Here is a 25451-nt window from a genome sequence, read left to right on the forward strand (position 1 = left end):
AAGCCCCGGCATCCTGGAGCACCCGAGTGCCAGCCTCTCCTCACAGTGGCACTTTCCCCAAAAGCCTCAGGAGTGCCGCCTCCCGTCGGGCACCATTCCAGCTGGATCCTTGTCCCCCTCACACCAGCGCAGAGGACGGGCGATGGCGCTGGTCACAGGTGAGCAGTGTGGGGCTGGCGCCAGGCTCCCACCATGGGGTTTTGGTTTGGTGGGTGGTAACCAAGAAGTCCTCAAGGTCACTGACAGTTTGGCTGAGAATCTTAAGAACTCCGAGGGCCTTGTTAAGCAAACCCAGCATCCTGGAAAGCCCTTGTGTTCTGTGGCATCGGCTGCCTGTCCAGCCAGAGCTGCAGCTCTGAATTCAGCAAGGGAGGCTGCTCTCCCAGACAGGGCACACTCGCTGGCTGGATCTCCCTGGCAGGAGAGGTCCCTCGGATGTTGCCAGAGCGCAGCAAGCCTCTGGTCATCTGCCTCGGGGACGCCTCATTGCCTTGCTCGGTGCTGGTGGCGGCCATGAGCAAAAATCGCCTTTTCTGACCTCAGAGATGGGGGAAATGGCGAGTAAGAGAAAAGCAAGCCCTGCCACTCGAAGATTCCCTACCCTCGTTTCCTCTCCAGAGAGCTGCCAGTCCCCGAGAGGCCCGTTTGCTATTTTCTGCAAATGCCAGCTGACAGATCCCTTTCCTTGGCCCCGGGTTGTGCATTAGAGACAGGAAATAAGACGGCTTTGACTCTCACTTGGGACGTGTAAACAACGCCTTGCCTGCAAGACTGAGGCCCAGGGAAGCAGGCAGTGTCTGCAACACCTGCTTTCTCCCCCGCTGCCTCTCAGCGTGACTCCACAGACAGTTTCTGCTTCTCTTCGAGCTTCAGTTTCCTCCTCCCACACTGGATCGATACGCTCTGCACTCTCCTTTCACCGGGAGTGAGAGGGATGGAGTCAGGGGACTGAGGCAGGGGAAGTCTTGACAGCATCTGCCCGGTCCTGGGCGCCCACGTTGCTTCCACAACATCCAACACTCACTCCCCCAGCTCCACCTGAGGGCCAGGCAGGTGCCGGCAGGTGGGGGCACAGCGGTGACCGGCACACCTGGCAGAGCCTCTGCTCTTGACCAGGCACTGGGCTCCACGTGGGGGGCTCCACCAGTACTGACTGAGGTAACCCCACATCTCCCATCCCTCTCTTGGACAGGTAAGGAAGAAGCCATAGTGGGATAAGGAACTCCCACGGTCACTCAGCAGGGCCACGTCTGAGCCCAATGTGTATGCCTCTCTCCAGAGCAGGGGCTCGGACCCACTAAGACATGCAGAGTCATCACCCAACTAAAGGAAGAAGTTGTGGTTTTCACCAGAACCACAGTGGGACAGGTACTTGGAAACCAAAAACCCAAAACCCCACCCTGATAAAAAGTGTGACACTGGCCTGAACTCCAGAAGGGCCACCAGCAGTGCCCGCACTTCCCACCAGAGAGCAGGCTAACAGTGCCAGCAATCATGTGTCCGCGGTAAGTGAGGGCAGTTGCAATTTGTCCAATAAATCATCAAAATGTCGCTAGAAATCCCACTATTTCAGACCTAAAACGACCCCTCGCAGGCTGCCTCTTGAAACAGGAAACAGCACAAAATTCGGCTGTTAGGCCATCACCGTCCAAGTTTGGGTCCAGACAATATGGCCACTTGCTCAGGGTGGACATGCGCTCAGCCAGAGCAGCCTTCATGGGGCCAGGGAAGGGCAGCCACCTCAACGGCCGCTGCAGCCACGCATCAGGCCTTGGCAATCCTTCAAGGATTTATGTGGCTTTTACCCTAAATATTCCTGTTCCTCATATAGCGTCTCCTGCAGCCTCCGAGGGTAGCTGGGGGCAGGAGGCACAGAGGAAGGGAAGCCAAGGCCCACTTCGGGGGTGGCTGGCTCGCGTGTCCGTTTTGAAAGCCCACAGTCTGGACTGTCTACCCTGAGTCCCCACGGCCCTCGGCACATCCATCTCAGAGATGTGTTGGGGCACATCCAGCCAGAGGGGATGAGAAGAAGGGAGAGTGGGTCAGAAACAGGCCCCCAGGAACCTCCAAATAACTCACAAGGCTCCTATATATCCACTTCCTACTACCCTCCCCCGCCCATGACCAGCCTCTCCACCAGGCTGTCCCTGGCCCCCAGCTGGCCTCAGCAGCTGCCAGCAAAAGCAGGTCAGAATCAGAAAGAAAGAGTTCTTGGCAGAGGCCTCCACGCTGTGGCAGAAGCGAGCCTGGGATGGCTGGGGCCGCTCTGGGGGAGCTTCCCCTCCAGGCAGCTCTGCGCTGTCCTGAACGTGTCCGATGGGGGCCCCAGGGCTGGCAGCCAACAGGGTAAGATGAAAGGAAAAGACTCCGCCTGACTTCCAGGCCTGCAATAGCCATTATCAAAGCCCCCAAGAGAGGACAGGCTAAGGCTGAGATTTCTGGGTAGGGGGAGCTGAAGGGAGGACAGGAGACACAGTGAAGGTGACAGATGAAGAAGAAAGGAAAGCGAGAGAATACCAAAGACAGAGAGACTCAGCACACGGGCCTGCAGCAGCACAGCCCAGCCGAGCAGCTCCTACCGGAGCGAGACCGCGCCGCGTGGCTCCACATCGCCCCTGGCAACCCTCGATTTAAGGCAGCAGGTGGAGGGGAGAGCGTGGAACAGCGACAACTGAGACAACTGGCACTGCGTGGGCCATGGAGATTTGTGGACTGGGGGACGGAGGAGGCTCAGAGAAAGGAGGCGAGCGAGGGGTGCTCAGGGCCTGCAGGGGAGCGGCAGGGCAATGCAGGGATGAGGAGGGCCGGGGTGGCGCCTCCGTGGCTGCCTGGTCACAGCCTCTCTGGAGGGCGGGGAGACTTTCAGGGTGAACACTGCCCCCTGGTGCAAAAGGGGCGCTACTGCCGACCTGTGCCTGCCGGCCCTGGTACCTGAGGGCCCGGGCAAGGCTCACGGGGGAATGCCACCCACTCTAACTTCTACACATCCTTTAGGGCTCACTTAGGAAGGCCTTCCTGGACACTCCACCTCTCCACCCAGCTCGGATACCCTCCCTGGGGCAGCCATTTGCCTTCAGCACAGCTCTGTCATTGTCCTTGCCACACCCCACTGTCCTGCTTAGGGGGGCTTTCTGTGAGGTTGTGGCTGGGTCCTCAGGAAGGAGCCTTAATGTTATAATGATACACTGACCCATCTCACCTGACGCTGTGAGGAGCTTGGGGATGGGACCCTCGGGTTTGGTCCCCCGCCGTCTCCCTGGCACACTGCACAGTGCCTGGTGCTGAAATCAAATGTCTGGGGAATGAATGAATGAATACTCCAGGTCACACAATGAGTTTGCACAGAAGTGTGATTCCAGAAATACTATGGAGTGCTTAGACAAAGATTAATAAAGCATGGCCCCTCCTAGGAGCAGTACACACAAGCCAGTGGGACATACAAGTGTCCCTTACACACAGATTAGAACCCAAAGTGCTGATAAGGAAGGTCAAAAGGGCAAGGTCAGCAAAAAGTACCTCCCAGACTGAGACTGGGAACCAGGAAAGCATTTCAGGGTTAAGTGAGGTGACAGGCACTAGAGCCTCAATTCTAAACGTGGCCGGTCAGTGCCTTGCAGGGAGATGGACACCAGAACACAGCAGGCATTTGCAGGTGGTCCAGGAAGCTCCCTGACCCCTTCACAGCCTGCCCACCCCAGCTGGAGTCACACAGGACCTCCTTCCCACTCGCTTACTCAGCTCACCTCAGTTCTAAGCGGATGCTGGCTGGCTTAGGGAGGGACTCCCAGATGCCTCGGGGATTTCTGGACCTGGAAAGCTCAGGACAAGCAGGTCCACCCAGTGTATGGGCTGAACTGTGCTCCTCAAAGAGATATGTGGAAGTCCCAACCCCCAGGACCTCAGAATGTGACCTTAGTTGGAAACAGGGTCTTTGCTGAGGTAATCAATGAAAATGAAGTCACTAGGCTGGGCCCTAATCCAATACGCTTGGTGTCCTTATAAAAAGGGAAAATCTGGACACAGAGACAGACGTCACAGAGAGAAGACGATGTGAAGACACAGGGAGAAGTCGGCCGTGTGCCTGGAGAGACGTATCTACAAGTCAAGGAATGCCGAGGATTGCGGGAAAGCACCAGGAGCTGGAAGAGACGAAGAAGGATCCTCCCCTGGAGCTGTCAGAGGGAGCACGGCCCTGCCAACATCTGGATTTGGGACTTCCAGCCTCCAGAACTGAGACAATATATGTCTGGTGTTGTAAGCCACCCTGTTTTCGGTACTTTGTCACGGCGGCCCTAGGAAACTAACAGACCCAGGTTCCCCACAAATGACCAGAACCTAGAGAGACCCAAAAACCAGGGACCGGGGAGCACAGGGTGGTAAGAATGTCCCCTTTTCCCACCTGCTCATCCTGATGCAGGCCACAGCGGGGGCCTTCAGAGCATGGAGCTATTTAGGACTGGGGTCAGCATCCCTCCCGGCCAGGGAAGGCCAAGTGGGAGGCAGCAAACACGAGCACATGAATGGTACCGACGCCAGCATGCGTCTGCATGGAGAGCCGGCGGTCAGCAGGAAGACCTCCGGAAGAGACACCAGGAACAAATCTTAAAGGACAAACTGAGGCCGGGAGGCAAGGAGTGAAGGTGCTCAGGAGAAGACCAAGGACAGACACCTAGATCCCAAGGTGGGAGCTCGCGTGCATGGCCAAGGGTATGGATTATACCCTCAGCGTCAGTGAGTGTGACCAAAGAAATCGAGCAGGGGAGAAGAGATTTGCAATTCAGAGGGACCACTGTGGCAACAGGTGAGGAGGACTCTTGGCGCCTGTTCTAAGGGGAACGGTGAACAGTGGTGACGCCAAGTTAAGGAACACAGAAGCGAATGTTGGCAGAGACGAGTGGGCTCAGCTTTGACCCTGATGAGCTTGAGTTTAACGGCAAGCTATCCAGCTGGGGAGGGAAAGCTAACAGGCAGCTGGACTGCAAGTCTGACATTGAGGGAGAGCTCTGAGCAGGAGGAGATCTGGGAGTCATCTCCAGGGTGAGATGGCCATAAACACCCAGAGACCAGGATGAGCAGAGGGACACCCAGGGACCGGCCAGGGCTGCGGAAGCGTCGTCGTGATGAGGGTTCCGAGGAACGAACAGTGTCTAAGGCAGCAGAGCTCTGATAAGGCATAAACAACAGCCAGAGATTGAGCGGCAGGGGCTCAGCGGCCGCTCAGAGCGGGGGAAGGTAAAAGTGCCCGCAGGAGCGAGGGAGAGGTGAGGAAGTCCCTTCTGCAAACTCCCCAAAGTTTGGACAAGGACTTTCAGAACGTTTAGGAAGGAAGAGGAGAAACTCAGGATGAGCCAGAGGGTACTAGGATCGAAGAACTCTTTTTTTTTTTTAATAAAGCATTTGCAAAATACAGAGAATACAGCTAGCAATATGAGACCCATGAACCGAAAATAAACTGACGTCACTACACCGATAGATTTGCTTCACGTTTTATGGTAAGAACCAGTCTGGTGAAATGTAGAGGATCGAATGCAGGGGTTCATTTCTACCCCCTTCTGAAATCCCACTAAGACCCCAGTAAAAGGACCTTTTTTTAAAGAGCACAAACCCATAAGGAGAAAATGGCAAAGCCAACGGCAGCAGATGAGATAGGTCAATAGAACTGGGCAAAGGACAGATGTGGACAAGGGGCAACGACTGAGGGGTGGAGAACGCACAGGGGAAACGACGGGCAAGTGAATCCAAGCTGCAGGCTCCTGGCAGGGTCAGAACTTAGTGGGCCAGGTGCCTCGGAAGGTGGGGCTGTAAAGAGAGGCTGGTCACAGGCTCAGGGAGTGAGAGCCCAGCCCCGTCTCCCCAGCACATGTGGCCAGGGACCCTCCCAACCCCAGCAGAACGACAGCAAAGGCAAGGCCTCTGTAGTCACTCGCTGAATCTTCCCAACCACCCCTGCAACAGGTTCACCTGCCCTCCCAGGTCTAGAGCCATGGAAGGTGAGTCTCGGGCAGGACAGATGGAGCCACGGGCCCAAGGCACACTGCCAGGAAGTGTCAGAGCCAGTGCACTGGTCATGGGCATCCAAGGCCTGCTCCTGACCACCAGGCGCCAGCGCCTGTCAGAAGACGAGAGGCTGGGTCCCTGGAGAGGCTCCATGAGGCCACGAGGCCCAGCCCAGGGAGAGGCACCAGACAGAGCACAGGGAATCATGGAAGGGCTACAGACAGATGGGGAGACTACAACCCCTCAGCTTCCACTAAGTGGTCCCCAGGCTGAGTACCAGGCCACACTGAGGACTCCTCTCTGGGAAACCCCGGCCCAAGACGGAAGTCCCATGGCTACTGACACCGAGGGGATGCGGAAGGAAAGAGGCTGCAGACCCCCCCTCCCGAGGGTGACGACAATGGTCCACAAGCCCCGGGCTCTCCAATCGGCTGTGGTGTCATCGTGTTTGATATGAACAGACACCCCCAAATCACCAGCTATTTGAGGAAGTTGCCAAAAAATTCACCAAAACAAATTGGGAATTAAAAAAAGGGACACTTTGAAGAGGAAAGTCATATAGAGAGCTGATACTTAGAAAAAACTATAATTAATCTCCTCAGAGAAGAGGAGCTATTGCATGGAGAGGCGGCAGCTATTTTAAAAAGGCAACGAGAAAGAGCTCTAGGAAATTAAAAATAGAGGTGCAGACATTTTTAAACATAATAAATAGAAGGATTAGAAGACAGTCGAGGACATCACTGAGAAAGCATAACAAAAAGACTGCCCTATGGCAAACAGGGGAAAAGGCAAGAAGATGCGAGACTGAGTCCAGGCAGCCCGGCACCAGCCCAGGGGAGCCGCAGTGAAAGTGGGGGTGTTATCCACGAAGGTTTCCTCGAGCTGAAGGCCGTGCACCCCAGGTTCTGAGGGTTCTCTGAGATCCCAGCACAAGGCCCAAAGTCCCACCTGGAAAAGGGCTCAGGAGGGATCCCACCAGCTTCCTGTATTAGCATCCCAGAGCTACTGTGACAAATTATCCACGGACTTGGTGTCTTAACGACCAAAACGTATTCTCTTTTAGTTTTGGAGGCCAGAAATTCAGCAGCAGTTTCACGGGGCCCAAATCGAGGTGCTGGCAGGGCCACACTCCCTCCAGAGGCTCTCGAGGAGCGTCCCTCCTTGCCTCCCCCAGCTTCCGGCCGCTGCCGGAACGCCTCTGCTTGTGGCCACATCACTCCAGGCTCTGCATCTGTCATCACTTGGTCTTCTCTGCAGTGTGTCTCATCTCCTGCCTCTCTCTTCTGAGGACTCTTGTGATGGCATTTAGAGCCCCCTGGATAATCTGAGACCATCCCCCCACGTCAAGATCCTTACCTTCATCGCATCTGCAAAGACCCTTTTTCCCTACAAGGCGACACCTTCTGGTGCCAGGAATGAGGACTTGGATATCTTGGGGGCCATCGCTCAGGCTGCTGTACTCCCAAAGAGGTGAACAAGGTCACATAACAGCCTTCAACAGTGACAGGGAGCCGGAAGCTACTTCTGAGGGAAAATGTTCCCCACCCTAGAATTCTCTGCTCAATTAGACCATCAATCGAGTGTGGGACGGGGCCGGCCCGGTGGCGCAGCGGTTTAAGTTTGCAGGTTCTGCTTTGGCGGCCCACGGTTCGCCAGTTTGAATGCCAGGTGTGGACCTACATGTTGCTTGGCCAGCCATGCTGTGGCAGGCGTCCCACATATAAAGTGGAGGAAGATGGGCACGGATGTTAGCTCAGGGCCAGTCTTCTTCAGCAAAAAGAGGAGGATTGGCAGCAGATGTCAGCTCAGGGCTAATCTTCCTCAAAATAAATAAATAAATGAAATTTTTTAAAAAATTGAATGTGGGGGCAAAATAAAGACCTTTCAGACATGCCTGGCCAAGGAAAGTTTCTGCCCACGTGCCATTTGCCCAGGAAGCTCCTGGGGGACGGGCACGAACAAAACAGTGAGTAAATAAACCAAGACTGACAAAGGCTTGGGATCCAGCGCTGGGGAGCCAGCCCAGAAGGAAGCAAGGGGAACTCTCAGGGTCATGGCGAAGGAGATGCCAACGCTCCTGCTGTCCAATGGCCTAGAGGGCCACCACTCCAGACAACAGCAGAGGCCAGAGAGCTCCCAGGGGTGGGAGGTTCTCAAGTGTGGGGTTTAGGGGCGGTTAAATGAACAAAAAGGCTGGATTACCTGATGTCTCTGAAAGAATGGAGAGGAGATGGCAATTTACAATCTGTCTGGGGATGAAAGAATGAGGCAAACAGTAACTCCAGGAAACTGAGAAGTTATACAAGAAAATGTTACCACGTATACACTGGTGCGTTGTCAAGTGTGAATGTTTACTTGATTTTCATAATGTAAAAACTGAAAACGTACTTTAAAACGGTTACATAACCATGCTGGGAGGAAGGAAGCCGGGAAAGTGGGTACACGTCTGGGGGCTGCAGGTAAAGCAAGCTCCATCTCCCCAAGGAGGAGGTCAACCAAGAGAGCCAGTGCCGTAGGAAACAGAAGGGAAGCAGCCAGGAATCAAAGAGACGGAGTGAGCCCGGGAAGAGGGCTCGGACAAAGGACTGGCCTTGAACTGCATGAAGAACGCCTCCCTCCTCTGAGACCAAAGCGCTTAAATTTTCCGGGACAGTGCCTGTGTACAATACCCCAGCGTCTGGCCACAGGCAGCTATAAGGATGCGACCCAGGCGTCATCGCACACTGACTCGGCCCAGGGCTGAAATGACCAGTGGCTTTTGCTCTCTGGCTCTCTATGCCGAGACGCCTAGACATCACCCTCCAGGAGGCACAGCCGGAAGAGCAGCAGCCCAAGGAGACAAACGTGCCGACGCCTGGGCTTCCTGTTCACATCTAAACTCCCTGTGAGCCACAGCTGCTCCAGGAAGCAGGAATAATCAGTTCAAGCTGCATCAGAGACGACTGAGATTAAACGTGAAGAAAAATATCTGGCTGGTCAGATCAGCAGAAGATATAGATTAGAAAAAGCAGTGGCATTTCCCTCTGGGGGAATGTTTTAAAAATCTAGACGGTTTTCCAAATGAGTTGGTTTAGGTCAAATGATTCTTCCAGAATAGCAAATTGTTAGACTGATGGTAAGAGATTTCTTAAATTTCTGTTGTGATTATCTATCCTTGGAGAACGGGAAGCAAAGCAGTTTTCAACCTGTATTTTGGCATGTTCCGACAAAATGCTGTTTTAATATTCTTTCTTTAGAGGAAAAAAGCAAAAATTAGACAGGTTTGGAGTTCAGATACTAAGTATGTTTTACTTTAAACTATACCATGGATCAGAGATCTGTAGCCCTCAGCACAACCTGGCCAGAGAAAATGAGCAGCAAGACCAACTACTTCAGTCTCCTCCCAGGTTCCCGACTGCTCTCGACAATCCTGGCCAGCCTTTACCGTTATGCTGCTCGACACCCACCCCGCAGACAGCGCTGTGAAGGAAGGCATGGTGGAACCTCGCGCAGCGTGATCGCTTGGCTCCCCGGGTAAACTGATCTCAAAGTGCCAAGTCCATGAGCCAAAGAGATGGTAAGGGAATTCAATGGCAAAGAGCTTCAGTTCCTAGAAGGAAGAAAGTAAACAGCAACCCAGACAGGATGTGACCATGACTGCAGCTGCTTTTTCTCCCTATTCTTCACCCAGGAAAAGGTACCTTTGTAGCCCCGTGTCCTGACCTTTCACTCTCTGCTTTGGAATCTGAGCACAAAATCTGGGCCAGAGGCCTCCCAGAGACAGAGTCCTAGGCATCCGCTACTGCTAGTTTTATTCAAATGACCACAGCCCCATGGCAGTGTCCGGACCACTACCGGTGCCGTCTGCATGGACTTGCTTTTGAGGGACAGCCATTGCATTAAGGGCTTCACATTATCTCATTAATCATCAGAAATCTCATAAGGCAGTTATTATGGCCCCAGCTGTGTAAGTAAGGAAACAGAAACTCAGGAGAAAGAGCTTGGCCACAGTCTCAAAGCTGAACAGCACTCAGACCTGGTCTGCCCGTGGTCCCGAGCTGGCTCTCAGACACTGCCGCTTTCCAGGAGCCGCCGTGGGCAGATTTCAGATCTATCATGCTATCTGGGTTCCAGGTTAACACCCTCTCTCCTCCCTGCTTGCCAAGCTTCCTCAACCATCATGTTTGCCCCATGCCACTCCTTGGCATCCCACCACTGAGGGAAGGAACTCCCCACCTCCCGCTGGATCAGAGTGACACCTACAGCTCGTGGTCAACGCCCCCCCCCCCGCCCCCCAACTTTCTCCAGGACTCCCTCCTCACAGGCACGCTGCAATCCCGGTGGGAGCCCCACAGAGCACCCAGCGGGTGCAGCAGAAACCTCCCCTGGGTTGTTCTGGAGTTCTGCACGAGCGACCAGAGTCTCAGATTCATGTTGGCCTTTACCCTGCAGTGCACGCCTGGCAGGGGACGGGAGCAGGGTGGCCTGCCAGGAGCTCACAGGCCCCTGCACCTGCTGGGCAGCTTCTGACTTGCCAAGATTCCCTTTCCGGCTCACGATTAGCAGCATTAGCAGCGGGGCTGTTCATTCGAACAGAATAGTTTCTTCTTAACGGTGAGAAGTTAGATTGCTGAAGAGTCCCGGAGGAGGAAGGACTGCCCTGCGAGAACCTGAGAGCCTTCAGGAAGCAGAGTTTACCGCTGAGGTAGGGAGTGAATTACGAGAGCGCCAGGCGACAGACTGCCTCTCCCGCCTCCCCAGTCCAGACCCAGAGGGTACCCGCTCCAGGACACCTTCTCAGTGCCACTTGCCCCATCCGAGGGAACAGCATGTCATACAATAACTACAAAAAAATAATTAAGAATAGCTGTCAGTGTCTGTTAAGCACCAGGCCCTAGACAAGGCACCACCCAGGTCATTCCCCCCACACTTGTGAAGCAGGCGTTATTCCATTTGACAGTTTTATTGAGCTATAACTTGCGGACTATAATTGTCTTTAACAACAATATTCTATGGCTCTCTGCAGTTTATAAGGTACTTTAACAGACACTCTCATTTGCTACAACAGCAACCTTGACTAGGAGGAAAGGCAAGACTGTCTTCATTTTACAGATAAGGAAAATGGGGCTTTCCAGCCCCACCTGCTGCCCCCTCACCCCAGCGCCACTTCCTGAACTCCGTGCCACTCCCCGACACCTCAGTGTTCTTCCACGCAGCCCGTTTTCCTGGAACCGTGAGGGGTCAGCTCACAGGGTCAACGTCCCAGGAGCTGGAGCTTTGGAAGGGTAAAGGGAAAAACAGCCAAGGTCCTAGGGGGGCGGGGATGGTGGGGTGACGGTCAAGTGAGGTCAGGCAGAAGCCTCCCTCCATGAAGGATAGGAAAGGGCTTGACGAAGCAGAGAGGGGAGCCTTATGCCCCCATGAGCCACTGCAGACCCCACGCAACTGTCATTCCACGGAAAGGGCAAGGCCCTAGAGTCCAAAAACTCAGTTTCAAATTCTGGCTTTGCCAGCATCCAGTCATATGACTTTGCGGATTATTCTATCCCTCTGGACCTGTAGGATACTGTGACATATAGGAAATGTATAACAGGATTTTTGTCCCTGGTTCCTGGCACAGAGCTCCTAAAACCCTTGTAATTTCCTGACTAGTAGGAGAGACAGAAGCAACTTTTCTTATTCATAATGCGCCCCTTTCAACCACAGCTGAGTTTGTACTGACGCGGCGACTCCTGGCGGGCCGTAAATAGTGAGAATGGAGGCTGGCTGCCAGAGGACCATGTGACAAAGGGTTGGAACTCTCAGGTCCCCCTCTGGGGCAGGCAGAGCTGGAGATTGAGTCATCACCAATGGCCAGTGCTTCAACTAATCATGCCTACACAGTGGGACCTCCATAAAAACTCTCAACAACGGGGTTCAGAGAGCTTCCAGGTTGGTGAGCGCATCCATGTGCCGGGAGGGTGGTGCACCCCAACGCCATGGGGACAGAAGCTCCTACACTCAGGACCCTTCTAGACCTCACCCTATGTACCTCTTCACCTGCCTGTTTATCTGTATCCTTTGTAACAAACTGTAATAGTGGGTAAAGCACTCTTCTGAGTTCTCTGAGCAATTCTAGCAACTTACCGAACCTGAGGAGGGGATTGTGGGAATCTCCGATTTACAGCTGGTTGGGCAGGTGGACATGCAGTTGACATGTGGAGGAGGGGCAGTCTTGTGGACTGAGCCCTTCGCCTGTGGGGGCGGAGCTAACTCTGGGTAGTTGGGGTCAGACCTGAAGTGAACTGGAGGACACCCAGTTGGTATCTGCAGAGAACTAGAGAATTGGTTGGTGTGAGAAAAAACCCTACATATTTGGTGTCAGAAGTGTTATGAGTAAAAAACACTTCAGAACGTCTTAGTCCATCTGTAAAATATGCTTATCCCCCCAGCACAGAGGGCTGATGATGAAGCGACCTGTTGAAAGTGACGCTTCAGACTGTCCCTCAGTTTCATAAACTGTAAAAGGCAATAAATACTCAAAGGACCATGATGAGCCTTCATACAGCCAGAGCCATTAAGTGTTTACTGAGCACCTGCTGCCCATAACACACCCTCGAGGGACGGAGGATAACATAAAACATGGCCTCTGCCTTCAAGAACATAGCTGGTGAGAAGTCAAGACTAGCACACTGGAAATATAAGAAATATTAAACCCATACGCTGTGCAAAGGAACTGCTTTGAGAGAAGAGGAAGATGGGGAAGCGTGAGGCAGCTGAGGAGAGCTCAGTGTCACGGAGGAGGGATTGACCTGGGCTCAGAGCAAGGATCCGCTCGACAGGCCCTGGCGGCTTGCCACGCCTGGCACACGAGTGTCAGCACCTGCTCAGCAAGTGGACAGGCGGTGAGAAGGAACAGAGGGGCCGGCCACCCTCTCCCTGCAAGTGTGCTCTCACCTAACTGGCTTAGGGTCAGGGTCGGGCAGCACCAAGGAGATGTTGATCAGGTGAGAAGTCTGGTATGCAACCAAGAGAAGATGAAGTTGGAGAGGTTCAGAGAAATGATAAGGAAAGAAAAAGCATTTGTTCACGCATTTATCAGCACTGATTAAGCCTCTGCAACACGCCAGGTACCTTCAGGCACTAGAGATACAGCCAAACAAGAGAGAAGAGGTCCCTCCCTCACGAAACTAACATCTCATTCTAGTCAGAAGCAGACCAAGTGCACAAACAAGGTCATTCCAGATCCTTCCGGTGAATAAGTACTGTCTCCTTGCCTCAGACTTTCTCCTGGTGACGGGTCTCCCTTAGAGTCACCTGACAGAGAATCAAGTCATAGGACCACATCCCTCCATCCCTGGTCCAGAACACCAGAGAGAAAAGGCATGTCCCTTATCAATTCCTGATCTCAGGAAGTTTGGGACAAAGCAGAGGGAAACGTATGTCCCTCTGTCCACATCGGCCCAGAACCTCGCACTCACCTGTTCCTCGAAACACACACACACACACACACACACACACATGCACAGAGCCAGTTTCTCCCTTATCCTTGAATTCTTATCCCATGACTTGGAAGAGAGTCTAGCCTGTTTGCAGTTGAAGATAAGAACCAGAAGCCATTTGGGGCCCTTATCAATGTCTCCTCCCCCTGAAATGAGGGAAAGGTTTTCTTCTAAACAAATGGGAGTTCTCTCCCTTTAGATCTGAGCAGTGAGTCCTGCTCCAATGCCAGAAATCTGTCTCCCAAAAGGCAGGTAGTTACACACTTTGCTTTCACTGCTGCCTAGGATATAATCACAAACTCACATCTTGAGGAGAGCTGATCTGGGCCCTTCAGTTCCCCAGATTCCTAAGGAAAAGTCAGGCCTTCCTGTTCTGCAGCTCCAGAGCGTTTCATCAAGGCCCGAGTTGGCCAAGGAGCCGAAGCACAGCCCACGTGGGCCCCTGGGCCCCTTCCCCCGACCACTGGCAGCTTCACCATTTCCTCAAGGGACCCTAGTAAGGAAACCATGTGACCTTTCCCGCAACTGTCACCTGTACACAAAGGCATTCTGACCCAGAGCTCTGGGACCCCTGGCCAATCTTCCCGTCCCCAAGGTCTCGGGCAGAACCCATTTTCATTTTCAAGTAGGGTTTATCTACCTCAGGCTCCTCAGTTTTGCCCATCCCTGACCAGAACCGTCCCCAAGGACGAGGAGCAATGATCCTGCCTAGCCCTCCCCTGGATTCCTGCTCTCTAAGGACCTTCCCAAGAATCCTTCTGTCCTCTCCTTTCCCAAGTACTAGAAGGCTGCCAAATTCTACAGAGAAAACAAACAGTGGCCACAGTGGCCCCACCCAGGACAGTGTGCCTTGAGGCCTCTGAAAGGTGGTCCTCTTACCGTGGCAGCTGGTCTGCTGAGCCCCAGGGAGGCCACGCTGTTCCTGGTGCTGCAAGACCCAAATCTGAGCCCTCTGCCCGCTGCCTGTTTATAATGGATGTTCTAGATTAAGCTTCTGTCAGTGACTTCCCAGAAGTGCCCCCTGTCCTACAGCTCAGAGGAGAGAGAGGCTGCTTGTGGGCCAATCTCCAGCCCAGGGGTAGACCTTGAACAGACTGTTCGAGAGAAGGAAAAAAAAAACAAAACCAGGTCAGGGGTGAGCTGGGAAGGGGCGGTCAAAAGCCACTGCCTCCAGGTTCTGGCGGAAGGATTAAAGGGCTGTGGTAGTTGGGTTTTACAAAGGAAGGAGGGCCAGGGCCAGGGATGGGAGAGGCAGCCAGGAGAGAGAGATTCTGGCCTCAGAAAAGGAGCAGAAGATCTGACGAGAGAAGAAAAAAATGAGGAGTCTGATGTCTTCCTCCTCCTGCTGAGACCTCGCCATGCCTCAGATGTCCCCCTGGAAACTGGTGTCATCACGGCCCTTTCTTCCCATGGAGCGAGGAGACTAGATTCCTCACTAGGGCACATTACCTAGGGGCTCTTGTGAGCCGTTGGCCCAGTATGACTTCATTAGCAAGGTTTTTAAATGCTTGAGCATACTATCAAACCCAGCCAGGTCAAGTCATTTAATGTACTGTTATCCCAAAGACCACGCCAGCCAAGAAGAGGAACAGAGTGCCCACCCACTGGGCACCACCCCACTATCGCCAAAACAGAAAACAAGCCAGGCTGAGCTCTGAGGAGAGTTCTTGGAGAAGGTGCAGTGAAGAACTCAGTGCTCTCTCTTTGCTTAGCTTGCTAAACGCCAGGGTTAATTAGTCAGAGAGGGCCTGCCCTGGCCCAGAGCACTCCCCGCCTGACAGGGCAGGCAGCATCCAGAGAAGTCAGTGAGCTGAGCCTGCTAATGAAACGCGGGCACGCCTGATGTGGGCCAAGTCCTAAGTCAGATGGAGGTCTGAATGCACAGGGTCTCCGCGACACCCGCAAGTTAAATGAAAATCCAGTGTGCGAGGGAACTTGCTGATTCCTCTAGGATCCAGGACCCGGACCGGCACAGGGACATACTTCTGTTTCCACCTCTTCTCCATCTTTCTCCAGAGCTGACAACAAGCAGCGCACCAAGGAAGGGTGCTAACCACTAATACACCCTGACAAAGGCAGGCAGCCGGAGATCCGGGAAGGTGAGGCCAGCATGACAGCCCAACTAGAGGCTCCGCCCAGGAATAGTAAGAGCGCACAGTCAGTGGAAGGCTGAGGTGAAAAACCAGCAGAAACTCTCTGCTGTGGGGCTACACGTTCCACACCGTAGCAAGCCTCATCTTCCCCCAGCATCGGGACCGGCACTCGGTGCTTTCTCCGACCGGAGGCAGAGAGGAGCCGCTGACTCCCACATCTGCTTTGAGATGGGCCATCTGACTGGTGAGCTGCTGGGAGGGTGAGCTGGAGGGAAGAGGCAGCATCAGGCCGGCACACAAGCCTCGGCCTCATCCAGGAGTGAGGCCAGGAGCAAGAATGGTCTGAGGGACCAAAAAGAGTCCATTACTATATAGAAAAATCCCTAAAAATGCAAGCCCCTCTATAGTGACAGAAAGCAGAATGGTGGCGGCCTGGGCCTGGGGTTGGGGTTGAGGGAAGGATGGATTACGAAGATGCACCAGGCAACTCTTGGGGATGATGGCTATGTTCTTATCTTGATGGTGGTGATGGTTTTATGGGTGTATATGGATGTCGAAACTCATCGAACTGTAGGCTACAATATGTGCGGTTTATTGTATGTCAATTATACCTCAATAAAGCTAAAAAAAAATAATGGTCTGAGGGACACTTCTACAGGATGAGATCTTAGTCCGTTTTTTCAAGCGCTTTCACACACCTTATCTCAATCTCCCTACACCACTGGGAAGAAGACAGGGCAGAGACATTTATCCCCACCGATGGAGGGGAGGTGAAACCCTCACGACATGAGCACAGAGAACAGATTACCCCAGTGCAGGTCTCAGAAGGACTGGACAGTCCAACCCTACTTGGCAAAAGGTACAAGCTCCAGGTGGGCACCCCTGGGCAGGAAGTGGCCACAATCAGCAAGGACCAGAACCTCTTCACCAGATGCTTTGGAGAAGCTATCGACAGTCAGGCCACAGAGGTGGGTGATGCTCAGGGCTCACGGAGGGTATATATCCAAAGAACATGAAAACATGAATGTGTAAAGATACATGCACCCCTATGTTCACTGCAGCATTATTCACAATAGCCAAGATTTAGAAGCAACCTAAGTGTCCATCAAGGGACGAATGTATAAAGAAGATGTGGTATATATACACAATGGAATACTACTCAGCCAGAAAAAAGATGAAATCTTGCCATTTGCAACAACATGGATGGACCTTGAAGGAATTACGTTAAGCAAAATAAGTCAGAGGGAAAAAGTTAAATACCATATGATCTCACTCATAAATAGAAGATAAAAACAACAACAACAAACAAACACAGATACAGAGATTAGATTAGTGGTTACCAGAGGGGAAGGGGGGAGGAAGGAGGGCGAAAGTGATTGAGTGGGCATATGTACGGTGATAGACGGCAATTAGTCTTTGGGTGGTGAACACGATGTAATCTACACAGAAACCTAAATATAATGATGTACACCTGAAATTTATATAATGTTATAAACCAATGTTACCTCAATAAAAAATAATAATAAATAAAAAAATAAAACAGAAACATTCCCCCGCAGCCAAAATAATAATACTGTATTGTATACTGAAAGTTGCTAAGAGAGTGGATCTTAAAAGTTTTCATCACAAGAAAAAAAATTTCTAACTATGTGTGATGATGGATGTTAACTAGACTAATTGTGGTGATCATTTCACAAAATACACAAATATCAAATCATTATGTTGTACACCCGAAACTAATACAATGTTATATGACGATTATATCTCAATAAAAACAAAAAAGAAAAAAAGAAGTGAAATGAAGTGTGGTGGGCATTATTACATAGAAATAAGCAGCTAGCATGAGGGCCTAAGAAGCAATCGTCAGCCCTAAGCTGGTGGTGGGAGAAGGGGGAATTGGGTACCAGGAGGAGCATCACAGAGACTGAAAGATGAGGAAGAGACAGGTGGACTGGCAGGCAAGGAGGAAGGGGAAGCATTCTAGGAAGAGGGAGCGTGGTGACAGGGACGTCCCCTGGCTTTGAGTGTTCACAAGCTGCATAGCTTGGTGTGGCTGGGAGGAGATGCCAGAACAAGGCTGGGGAGAAAGGCAAGCTCCCCACCCCTCAGTGCATCACAGGGAAACACAATCATCTGTGCCACTGTTCTCAATCTAAACAAAACATCCAGCATCCAAAAAGGCCGCAACTAACCTTTGCCACAGCTGTAAAATACCGCCAAGGCCACCAATTACTACTGCTCTATAGTTTTCTTTATCTTAGGAAAACAGAAGTGGGGGAGGGAGTAAGTCTCACTCAGTTAAACTGATGGCAAAGTTATTCACGGCTGTTCTGGTTCACAGGTCGCTCGGATGTGGAAAGAACACTGTTGACCCTGGGTGTGACACACAGGCCAGACTTCCCATCAGCAACTCCAAGCGGGAACTACATTGGTCTGTGCTCAGCTCTGGGGGTGGGGACAGGGCCAACAAGAGGCAGATCTTGCATTCGTCGCATGCCTCCTGTCTTGCACCACCAGGGCAGCTGGACCCCTCTAATGGCCTTGGTCTCTCATTCTCCATTACCCCAAATCCAGCCACAGAGGCAGTGAGGGCTTATGACTTTTACAGAGCCAACCAGGCAGGTCAAATGTCTTTCATTTACTCAAAAAGCTTGTAAGGAATGTCCGCTGGGTAACAGAAGCGATGCTAGGTGCTATAGAGAAGGAAAGATAGAAGGTGATGGCCCCTCCAGTTTAAGAGTTCACTCTGTTGACGGTGGAGGCTAGACCCACATGCAAAAAATTAGCTTCCACCACCAGAGGTAAGGGCCACAGGATAGAGCCTCAGGGTATGGGATCACAAGGGCTGTTTCCAGGCCTCTACTGTCTCTTCGCCACCCCCAGAAAGATGCAACAAGCCAACCACTTTGAGATACCAGCTCCAGGCCAACGAGCAAATGCTTCTGGGTTGATCCAACCCAACTCTAGTGTTGATGAGACTCACATTTTCTGAGAAAGCCCCCACTCCCTTCCTCCTCCCCACAACTCACACACCTTCCAGCACCACAACTTCCCTCTTTCCTCATCACAGCTTGAGCTCTGGGAACTGTGTTGAACTGCAGCCCCATCACGTAATTCGCTCTTTGACTTGGGTGTTTACATGACCCTCTGAACCTTGGTTTCGTGATCTGTAAAATACAAAATGATCTGAGTCATCCTGCAGGGTTGCTCTGAGAACTTAATGAGGTCATGTATTTTTCTTTTTAGTTTAAGTTTTTTTTTTTTTAAGATTTTTTTTATTTGTCTCCTTTTTCTCCCCTAAGCCCCCCAGTACATAGTTGTATATTCTTCATTGTGGGTCCTTCTAGTTGAGGCATGATGCTGCCTCAGCGTGGTTTGATGAGCAGTGCCATGTCCGCGCCCAGGATTCGAACCAACGAAACACTGGGTCGCCTGCAGCGGAGCACACGAACTTAACCACTCGGCCACGGGGCCAGCCCCGAGGTCAGGTATTTTTGAAATACCTGCAAGAGTCTGGCACATTAGAGATGCCCAGAAAAACGACCCCAGTGGTCAGCCCTTGTGATATCAGCCTTAATCCTTATTTCTTCCCATCATGCCCTGGGGCTCAATATAAGAGAGGCAGAGACACAGACACAAATCCAGGGGACCAAGGATAAGGTCCCCTGCAGGATGACTGGAAGGAGCAGCAGGCTGTCAATCAGAAAAATCTTGGTCCTACCTCTGCTACCATTAACCAGGGCTGTGCCAAGAGGCAAGTCACCTCCCATTCTGGGATCATCAGGCCACGGATAGCAATGACCATGCCTTCTTCAAAAGTGCAGTGTGGACAAAAAATAAACCATACTACCAAAGTGCCAGGCCCTGTGGAGACTCAGTCTAGTGCAGAAGCAGAGAGTGGAGAAGAGCGGTTAATCCACATAAAGGTAAATCAATGTGCAGTGAGACAAACATCAGAAAGAATAACGCACTGAGGAACAAACTGAACAAAAGCAGTGCAAGACTAGTACACTGAAAACGGCAGAATGGCATTGAAAGAATTTAAAGACCTAAACAAAAACACCATATTTATGGATCAGAGACTTAGTATTGTTAAGATGGCAATAGTCTCCAAATTTATCTAGAGACTCAATGCAGTCCCTATCAAAAATCGCAGCTTACTTTATTTGCAGAAATTGACCAGATGATCCTAAAATTCACCTGGGACTGCCAAGGAACCAGAACAGCCAAAAGAATCTTGAAAAAAAACATAGTTGGAAGACTCACACTTGCCAATTTCAAAACATACTACAAAGCTACAGTAATCAAGATGGTGTGGTGTTAGGATATGGATAGACATACAGATCAATGGAATAGAATTGAAAGCTCAGAAAACCCTCACATTTACAGTCAATTGATCTTCAACAGGATGCCAAGACAATTCAACAAATGGTGCTAGAACACCTGTATATCCACATGCAAAAGGATGAAGCTGGACCCTACCTCCCATCATTTACAGACATTCACACAAAATGGATCAAAGGCTTAAATGTAAGGGCTAAAGCTATAAAACTCTTAGGAAATATAAATCTTCGTGGCATTGGATTAGGCAATGGTTTCTTAGCTAGGACAGCAAAAGCACAAGCAACTAAAGAAAATATCGATAGGCTGGCTGCATCAGAATAAAAAACTTCTGCGCTTCCAAGAACACCAGGAAGAAAGTGAAGGGACGACCCAGAGAACGGGAGAAAATTTTTACAAATCATACAATCTGACGAAAGGTCTAATATGTAGAATGTAAAGAACTCTTACAATTCAACCATAAAAACACAAACAACCAAATTAAAAATGGGCGAAAGATTTGAATAGCCATTTCTCCAAGAAGACATACAAATGGCCAATGGCACATTAAAAGATGCTCAACATCATTAGTCATTAGGGAAATGCAAATCAAAACCACAAGATACTACTTCCTACCCACTAGAATGGCTATAATCCAAAAGACAAACAAGTATTGACGGAGACATGGAGAAACTGAAACCCTCATACACTGCTGGCGGGAATATACAAGGGGGCAGCCACTTTGGAAAACTACTTGGAGTTCCTCAAATGATTAAACACAGTTACCATATCATCCAGCTCCTAGATCTACACACAAGAGAAATGAAAACATATGTCCACACAAAAACATGTTTATAATTGATCACAGCAGCATTGTTCCTAATAACCAAAAAGTGGAAACAACCCAAATATCCAATTGATGAATGGATAAACAAAATGTGGTATAGCCATACAATGGTTTATTATTCAGCAATAAAAAATGAAGTACTATTATTTTCTACAAAGCGGAGGAACCTTGAAAGCATCTAATTGAAAAAAGCTGGACACAAAAGGCCACATATTATATGATTCCATTTATATGAAATGTCTGGAATAGGCAAACCCACCGAGACAGAAAGTAGACTGGGTTGCCAGGAGGTGGTGGGGAGGGGTAATAGAGAGTGACTGCTAGTGGGTGCAGGGTTTCCTTCCGGGGTGAGGTGAATGCTCTGGAATTCCATAGTGGTGACAGTTGCACAACACTGTGAATATACAAAAGCCACTGAATTATACACTTTAAAAGGGTAAATTTTACAGTACAGTCACGCGTCACTTAACAATGGGGATACGTTCTGAGAAGTGCGTCATTAGGCAATTTCGCTGTTGGGCGAACATCATAGAGTGTGCTTACACAAACCCAGACGATATAGTCTACTACACATCTAGGCTACATGGTACTAATCTTATGGGATCACCATCACAGACATGGTCCATCATTGATAGAAATGTCGTTATGCGGGGCATGACTATATGTGAATTATATCTCAATAAAGCTGTCATAAAAATGAATTTAAGTAATGCACAGGGGCTGGCCCCGTGGCCGAGTGGTTAAGTTCGCCTGCTCTGCTTCGGCGGCCCAGGGTTTCGCCGGTTCGGATCCTGGGCTCAGACATGGCACCGCTCGTCAGGCCACGCTGAGGCAGCGTCCCACATAGCACAACTAGAAGGACTCACAACTAAAAAAAAAGGAAAAAAAAAAAATACAACTATGTACTGGGGGGATTTGGGGAGAAAAAGCAGGAAAAACAAAAAAAAAAGATTGGCAACAGTTATTAGCTCAGATGCCAATCTTAAAAAAAAAAGGAATGCATGTTAAAGCTTCTTGAAAAGTGAAAATCTGTGTACAAATAAGGGTTTTGTGTTTGCTTTGTAAGCATCAATCACAAGTCTATATGCTCCTTGACCTCAGAGACTCTTCTAGCAGGAGGAGGAAAGCTTCCTGTAGGCAAAGCAAATTCAGTGCTGTGTTCTTCCAAGATGTGGTACCCTCATTTATATTTATTAATTCATTTAAAAGTCACAATAATAAACATATTACAACTTAACATAAATACGTTTAGTAAAACAACCATACTTAACAAAAACTTAGTGAGAAGAGCAGTCTTGTTTTACATTTCTGCAAATCTCTTTAACGTCCAGCTTAATAGAAGACACTGGACCCTCATTTCTGCACCTCTCTGTTCAATCTGTTGTAATAGGCAATGTTTTTGAAGAAAATCTGGACTCCCCCAGACATGTAGTTGCAAAAAGGAAGAATATTTTAAATAGCCTTTTCAGACAATGGTGGGTACTCCTGTTTGATACTACACCAAAACTTAACAAACGGTGGTTAATTACAATACGAATTACGAAACCCTATGAACTTTAACGTGCTCTGTTTTTAAAATCCACTGGCCTTTCTTGAATCTCAAAGGGGCCTTTCACCCAACATGATTTTGTAACCTCATGCACTGGTCATTTGGAAAATATTGCTTCACTGAGTTATGCTGATCTTCAAGATGTTGACACATTTGATAATAAAAACCCCAAGATGTCACGTGTGTAATACCACCACCAATCTCACCAGAACAGGCTTTAAGAATTGAAAAGCTGTTGAGCCCATGATGACGAATATAAGTTTTCCAAAATTCTAATTTTTGCTTGAAAGCTCTAATTTTACCATTGGCAACAAATACTATTAGTTCTTTTCTTTGAAGCAACAGGCTCACTACATTCATTTTTGAGAAAAAGTCTGTCAGATATCCAAGTCTGAATAAGCACAGCTGTCAGCTGTTCCTTCAAGTAAAAACAGCATCCCCTGAAAAAATGGCTAGTCCACCTCACAACTCACACAACCCCAGAAGCGCCTCTCCTCGGGCCAACCAACGCAGTCTGGGTGCAATGTTTGCTCCCCATCTCGTCACATGGAATATTAAAGACGTGTCCACATGCACAGAGAATGCAGAAAAGAATCATTTTTACTGCTTCCTCGAGGCCAGTCCTCGGTGAAGCTGGCCCTTCTGAACCACCAGTGCGTGGGGTGAAGGGCTCCGTGCCCACCAGGCGGTCTGCTGCCACAGCCCTGACTCCTGCAAAGGTGCCCACAGTTTTGCCCACCACTGCTTTGCACAAAATGCACAATTGCATGGGTGCAAACGTCTACACAGCGGAAAAGGCACGTAACCTTTTGGTATTACTATGGAAATCGTTCTGACTCTGGGACCCCCTTGAAATGGTCTGGAAGACCTGCAAGGGCCCGGGGACCCCACTTGCAGAACCGCTGGTCTAGGAGGCCACTCCCTGTGGACTGACAGAAGGGAAAACCAACTTTAAAACAAAACAAACAGCCCTCTTCACTTTGTGACATAAGAAGAGGCACCAGAGGCGAGTGAAGGCCAGGAGGTGATTCCCATACCATCAGGGCGCCGGGCCGACCTCAGTGCCCTATTTTGACAGCCTTAAAGGGCCTTGGAGTTTCAGCTGAACAGACTGCTTCCTGTGATTTCAAAACCTAACAAACGAGCTCTCTGCCTGTTTTCGCTCTGCCCCCACACCACCTTTCCACTCTTTGACCTCAACACAAACGAGGCACGTTCAGTTCTTGGGATTGTCCTCCTGCTCCACACGAGAGGGGGTGACGTGGTGAACACGTGTGGCTGGGAAAGGAGAGCAACAAGACGAGAAAGAATGGAAGAAGCTAGCCAGTACCACCATCTGGCCTTGGCCCAGTGGCCCTGCTTTGGCTCACCGGGGGCGGGGAGGGGGCTTTCCCACCAATTTGCCGCATTCCCACCACATTCCCCTCCTGCCAGTTCAGAGCTGGCCTAGATTCCTGCCCACTAGCCCCTTAGTTCAGTGTTAACAAAGGCGTTTTCCCCCCTTTTCCTTCTCCCAGAGCAAAGGTCTCCCAGGAAGACCCCTTTTCTCAGCACCTCAGTTATCAGCTCCCACCCGGCAGCGGCAGCGGCAGCAACCAACACAAGACCCCACGTTGGCTCAAAGCCCCTACCCTCCCAGGATCTGCAGTAAAACAATGTGAGGTCAGGGTGGGAAGAGCTTTCTCATGGAGACGAGACTGTTGCGAGCGCAGCAGCAGAAGCCTGCCCGACCGGAGCCGAATGCAAACAAAGCGCCATTCAGGCCCCAGGGACCAACAATAGGCCCTTATCCTCTGCTCCGCTCCAGGCCAAGAGCTGCTGAGCAGAGCCAGCCGGGCCCAATGGGTAGCCTCTGGGCAGGGCTGCCCCTAGGATGTGTGGGGCCCCAGGCAAATATCTCGGGGGGACGCCTTCATCTATATAAAAAACTGGGGTCACTCCAAATTAGTGCACTTGCAGCAGCATTTTGACGGCCCAATCTACCATGATCCTACAAAAGAAATACTGTGGCCACCAGCCGGTGCTGCTCTCCTGGAACTGGGCCCTGGACATGGGGCTCTGGGACAACCCCCTAGGAATTCTGGTTGTCCTTGCACAGCATAGAGGGTTGAGAGCACCCAAAAGGGGCTGATGGATCTCAGGCCAGGTTTGGAATGGCCCACCAGAACGGCACTGGAGGGGGACTTAGGAGATTGAGAGGGAGGTACTCCAAAGTGTGGGGCCCCCTGAGGTGCCGAGTTCTGAGCAGGGCCACTCACGCCTGGCCTTAAGGGGGCACTGGCCTTGCGGGCACAGCTGCAGTCGGGGGCTTGAAGGGTTAAAGAGGGCTGCCTAATCTAGGGACTCACAGCCCGGGTACTTCTTGTTTCCTGGTCACCAAACACCTGGACAACGGGGATGCACCCCGCCCCCCCACCTGTACTCCGACGGGATCCGAAGGTGGTTTGTCTTGAATTTCACACCTCATCCTGCCCAGTCTCTCTCAGTAAGGTCAACAGGTGAGAGGCCAGAAAGAAAGACACCACGAAGACTACTGGGAGTTCTCTGAAGGAAGGACTGAGCATGCTCTACAAATGTGAGGTAAGAACAAGAGAATCCACAGACTGATAATCCACAGCCAGGCAAGAAGGCATTTAATTCAGGCTGTCCTCTCGGGGCACTTGTGCCATCACCTCGGTGGCACCACAGGGGCTGGTTAAGAGCAGGCAGTGCCACACGGGGTCCTAGGGTGCACCTGTGGGAAGGGGCTCACCAGGTCAACAGACAGACAGACAGCTCTAAACCGAGTCCAGACAGGGCGGGGAAGGCGGGGCTACCATAGCTCCTCCCACCGTCCACTCCAGTTCACTGAGTCTGCGTCGCTGAAACCTGCCTGCGGTTCTCTGTGTTCTGCCAAGATCTACGCCCAGCGGCTGCCTGCTGTGGAGGCAGATAACTCCTCTCCGGCCAGCCCACACCCACAGCCCCCTGGGCTAAGGCTCTCTCCTTCCCCACCGTGCTTCCCTCTGCAGCACTTGTCACAGCTGTCATTAACCAGTGACTGGCCTTCTGCCTGTCTCCCCTGAGGACAGGAGACTGCCTTGGTCTGTCTGGTTCCCTGCTGGGTCTCCAGCATGTAGCATGGGGCCTAGAACACAGTGAGTGCTCAGTAAATAGTTGGGGAGAGCAAATGCAAGTCTCTCTCA

The 25451-nt window shown here is 51.0% G+C and overlaps 1 protein-coding gene across 25 annotated transcripts in view; it reads right to left on the minus strand.

The window, feature by feature from the left end:
• The window catches only part of PC (pyruvate carboxylase), a 90453-nt gene that overhangs the window by 30366 nt on the left and 34636 nt on the right, over nt 1-25451 (minus strand). For 5 of the 25 annotated variants that reach the window (XM_070564295.1, XM_070564309.1, XM_070564302.1 and 2 more), the window contains exon 3: nt 3200-3295. The exons of 12 other annotated variants lie outside the window; for them this stretch is intronic. The gene's annotated coding sequence lies outside the window, so the exon portion shown is untranslated. Of the gene's footprint in view, nt 1-2579; nt 2846-3199; nt 3296-4720; nt 4725-14336; nt 14589-18583; nt 18718-25451 lie in introns of those variants that run through there. 8 more of the 25 variants (XM_070564296.1, XM_070564303.1, XM_070564306.1 and 5 more) reach the window with 5 other exon arrangements.

This window comes from Equus przewalskii, chromosome 11 (assembly GCF_037783145.1).
Source record: "Equus przewalskii isolate Varuska chromosome 11, EquPr2, whole genome shotgun sequence".
Taxonomy (NCBI): domain Eukaryota; kingdom Metazoa; phylum Chordata; class Mammalia; order Perissodactyla; family Equidae; genus Equus; species Equus przewalskii.